The sequence below is a fragment of the Charadrius vociferus genome, unplaced genomic scaffold (assembly GCF_000708025.1).
Source record: "Charadrius vociferus isolate BGI_N301 unplaced genomic scaffold, ASM70802v2 scaffold363, whole genome shotgun sequence".
In the NCBI taxonomy this organism is placed as follows: Eukaryota; Metazoa; Chordata; class Aves; order Charadriiformes; family Charadriidae; genus Charadrius; species Charadrius vociferus.
In genome coordinates, this window is record NW_009647942.1 from 23,010 (window position 1) to 28,148 (window position 5,139).

A 5,139-nucleotide genomic window follows, 5' to 3' on the forward strand; every position below is an offset into this window, starting at 1 on the left:
TAAAAAAAAAAAAAAAAAAAAATCCTTTTTGTTGTCCTTCACAGTGCTGGCCAGCTTGAACTTTAATCAGGGGTTGGTCAATTTTCTCCCTACAGTGGCAAACAGCATCTATGTAGTCCTCCCATGTCGCCTCTCTTTGCTTCCAATGTCCATACATTTTCCTTTTCCGCTAAGGTCTTGAAGAATATCCCTGCTTAGCCAAGCCAGCCTTCTGCCCCTCTTGCTTAACTTCCAACACTTGGTAATTGACCACTCCTGCTTTCTTAAGAGACCAGCATTCATGGACCCCGATACCTTCAAAAGCACATTCCCAGTGGACCTTACTGACTAGCTCCTTTAGCCACCCAAAGTCTGCTCTCCCTATATCCAGGATTGAGGTATTGCTGGTAGTTTTACTCCTCCCCAATGATTTGAAACTCAGCTACTTTGTGGTCACTGTGATCAAAACAGTCACCAAGCACCACTTCGCCCATGAGACCTCTGATTACAAACAAAAAATCTAGGAGGACACCTTTCCTACTTGGCTCGCTTAGTACCTGCACCAAGTAGTTACCTTCAACGGGCTTCAGGAATTTCCTGGATCTGTTTGTGTCTGCTGTATGATATTCCCAGTTGATATCTGGGAAGTTAAAATCACCCATAAGGACAAGGACATCTGATCTAGAGATATCCCTTAATTCTTTGTAGAATAATTCATCGGTATTGTTGCCCTGGCTGGGAGGTCAATAGTTGACTCCCACAACAACATTAGCTTTATTTGCTTTCCCTTTCATCCTTAAGCAGAGGCTCTCAACTGTGTCCTTGCCAACTGCATGCGCCATACAATCCAACCCCTCCCTTACATACAGCACCTCCCCCCCCCTTCGTCTGTCCTCCCTATCCCTCCTGAAGATCCTGTAACTATCCATTATGGCACATCAGTCGCAGGACTCATCCCACCAGTTTTCACATATGCCACTGGTGTTGCAGCTCTGACACTGGGTCAAGGCTTCTAGCTCCTCTTGTTCATTATTTTTATATATAATATATAATAGTATAGTATGACATATAATACACGTAGTATAAGATATAATAATATAGTGATAGGTTAGATTAATATATTACCATTAATTACTTATTAATAATTAATTACATGTATTATTTATTATATAATAGACTACTATATATCATTCTATTATATATTTTTTCTGAAATCACAATACTTTAAGCTTTGTGCTTTCAGACTACACAAAGTATTTCTGAAATGTGAAGTTAAACGCACACTTAGGGATTTTTCTGTGGAACACAGACTATGCTACTCATCAGGTTAAAGGAAACTGCTCTTTTCAAATAGGACATGCATGAGGTTTTCCAGGGAACAAGTCACTGATTGGTGGTTGAGAAATCACTGCAAGGAAAAGGTTTGGTTTGTTGCTAACTTGTGAGAATGAAAATGGTATCCTTCAAAATAAATTTAGTTAATATTGTTCTTTTTAACCAAAATGGTTATTTTTTATTTTAAAGGGATGTATAAGTAGATGTCCTTATGAATGTAACCTATAATATATAATTCAGATGTCTCCCCAAGTTTGTCTGATTTATAAATTGAAATTTTTCAAGAAAGTTTTCTTAGTGTGAACATTCTTATTCCTGAAACAAGCTTTATCCATTATCTAGATGTCCATATCATGTGGAGCAGTCCTGTGCTTATTAAAGAAAATGTGTTTTACAGTCTTCTCAATGATGGGCTTATTTATCTATAAACCCACTGGCCAAATTATCCATTTAGCCATTAAAACTGGCTGTAATAAGTAATTCTTTCTGACAGTAGAGATAAAATGCCTGCTAAGCAGATTTGACCGTTCACTTAGATCCTCAAGAACCTCCCACTCATGAAACTAATCAGATGTTTCTACTATGTAATCCAAAGGGTACTTTATAAATTTTTTTAATTTTTTTTTTTCACTCTGAATCATGAGGTCATTCTGGTTGTGTAGAGGTCCGTACACTCACTTGTGGATTCCAAAAACAAACAGCAACTGTATTGATGTAGCTTTGAAATGGCATTCTCAGAGGTAGTAGGCACAATAGACTTTTTTTGTGGCTCTTATTCGTTTCATAATATTTCTCTTTTTCAATCCTGTTTCATACTAGAGTCAAAAAAGCAGTAGGGATATAGTGTTTATATGCCAACTTACTTCAGTGAAAGTAGTGAATCTTTATCTGAATAGGCAAGTAAAAATTGAAATAGCTCTTAGGTATAAAACCTGTCTTCTGTAGTGCTTAAATAATAAAAAGACTGTGGTAAAAATATAACTTTTCTAGTAGCAATGAAAATATTATACAAATATAAAAGAATAGATTGAAAATGAGATGAAATAAAATAAAATACAAGGAGAAGAGCTGACACATTAGTTAGAAAAAGTGGAGAAGAGTGTAAAGGGGTGCATAACAAGATAGCTCTGTAAGACAATCCCATAAATGATCATACATTTTGTAAGGACAGAGGCATTTCTTAAAATGGAAGAATTCAATGAATACAACAAAATAAAATCCATAAGGTTGTCTTGAATTAATAATAAAAGCTTCCCTGAAGCATCTGCAATACAGTTATATATACCATTTGTACATAGCAAATGCTTTGTATACCAAGTTCTCTAGTTTAATTATTTTGGGGAAAAATCCAGATTTCACAACTGAGTGCTTCAGTGCTAAATTACATTTACATCAAGTTTATGTGAGTTAAGGACACCTAATGTATTTACTGGATATTTTACTTATTCTAGTCAGAGCTCTAAAAATGGTTTATTCATCTTACATTAAACAGTTTAAGACTAAAATGCATACAGAAGAACTGGAAACAAACCCTTCTTCTTCCTATATCACCCTTTTTCCATACTAGAGAGAAAAATGCTGGCACTTCCACTTGGTGAGCCTGGCACACTCGTCAGCACACTCAACCAATTTTGGAATGAAAGATGGAGTTTCCTATTCCCAACCCACAGCCATTTTACTCCCACTTTTGGGAAAAAGGTGCTAGATTCTCCTAAAACAGCAGAGAGAAATCAGTTAAGATCTCAAACAAGCTAAGCTTCTTTTCTAGCAACTAAGTATTATGTATGAGTATAAAAAATGAGGTAGTCCTGCTGCCTCATTACTTAATTATTTATACTCAGGCATCATAATTTTTTCATGAAGATATGATACTGTAATAAGGGTGAACACAGAAATAAGTATAACTTGAATCTAAAAATGAAGGTGGCAAATAACATTGTCAAAAAGTAAAAAACTATCCTGTATAAAAACTTCTAATTGAAATTGCTATGAAACTGTGTAGTGTGAGGCAAGAAGGAGGTCACACAGCTCAGCATCTGAAAGAAAAAAAATATCTGAAATAGCTAGGAGTCAGCTTTTGCAGACTGCTTTCATGTCACAGTTATTGGGGCAATATGCAACTTTTCAATAGTATGTTAAAAAAAAGGAAGATAAATATATGTTGCCATAATGATCAGGAGGAGTATCTTCGTCCCTGGCTCCAATGGAAAATTAAAAATATCCAGACTGAAAAAAGAAAACAGAACACTAAATAACCTCACGTCCAGTCTCTCAAAGAAGGCATCTGTCCGTCAGCTGCCACTGGTCATAACATCAATTCAGTCTATTAAACTCATTGCAGAAAGACTCTTGAGCCAAAGGATTCTCAAAGTGTCTGAAATCTCACAAGGTAATAGTAGAACTTACCAAAATGTTATTCTGTTTTCTGTGTTGCACTTGGAAAATATGCAATTTTATTCTCTTATCTGAAATAGAAAAAAAAAAAATCATTATTCCACTCTTACAATCATCAGCCATCCTTCCCTTCCTAAGAAGCACAAACACTTTTCATGATACAGTTTTCCACCTTCATTTGTTCTCCTATTGGCAAGAATCCACTACTGTTGCATTCTTCATTTTTTGTATCAAAAAGCTCATCAGAAAGTCATTGCATATACTTGTTGGACTGTTGACTTTTTCCAACGTATACTCAAGTAGATACAATCCCTTGTTATCAGCATGTCCTAATTGTGCTACTTTGTTAAACAAGCAAGAAGAAGGGAAGAGAAAGGGAAAAGAGAAAAAGGAAATTCTCCTTTTCTGTCCCAGTGGGAAATTGGTTCACTTGTCTTAAACAAAATCCGGATGTGAGCACTTAATGGATTTATTGACCAGCAATCAGTGAACTACACATTCAGGATCAATAATACAGATAAACTGTATTTAATAAGCATTTAAAAAAAATTAAACATCCTTCTAAAACTAACCCCAAACGCTTCTAACAGACAGTCACTGTCCCCCTGCACCCCCGGGCAGAGGAGGCGGCTCTGGCCCCAGGGTCGCCCGCCTCCCCGCGCCCTCCCACCGACAGAGCCGTTCCCGCATCACCGGCAGTCTCTGCCCCATTACAGATCTCCGTGTTCTGTTCATGCTGCTGTTCAAACTGACCCTTTGGTTATTCCAAAAATCTCTTTGTAATTCCCTGGTAGTTGATTAACCCGGTTGATGGTCACCTTTCTCTTTAACGTGATCAGTTTGGTGAAGATGCCCTCCCAGACAGTTTTAGTTGTCGCAGCTGTTGATGCCCTCACTACTACCAGAGGTACGTACTCTACCTTCCTTTTCTTACTACCCTGATTTCCCACAGGTCTATCCCACAGTGCACATTAGGCCTTTGATTTGTACATACTCCCTTCCCTTTTGCCTAGACTTCTTGCATAGTTCTACAGGAATATACCATTTATATTACTTATCCTAAAACTCTCTGTTATGCCAATTAAAAAGTAAATTTGCTTATATGCTAAGACTTCTAGTCCTTCCTGTGTATTTTGTGTACTTTTTATACTGGCACACATACAGTTAAACTTTTCAGGACACTGACTCACTTTGTTCCTCTCTGTCCTACAACTCTTCCATGAAGAGAAAGAACATGTCTTCTATCATTTGCTTTTCCTCAGACTTTTAGATTTTATGCTTAGTTATGGCCTTATGTTTCCATCCACCATTGTTTATAGCTTAAAGCCTTTCCCATGAAAGTACCGAGCCTCTGTCTTTGTGACATAGAATCATTTCTGCTCAGCAGCCCTTGTGTTTTCCCAGCAACATCACTCACCCAGTCTTGCCATA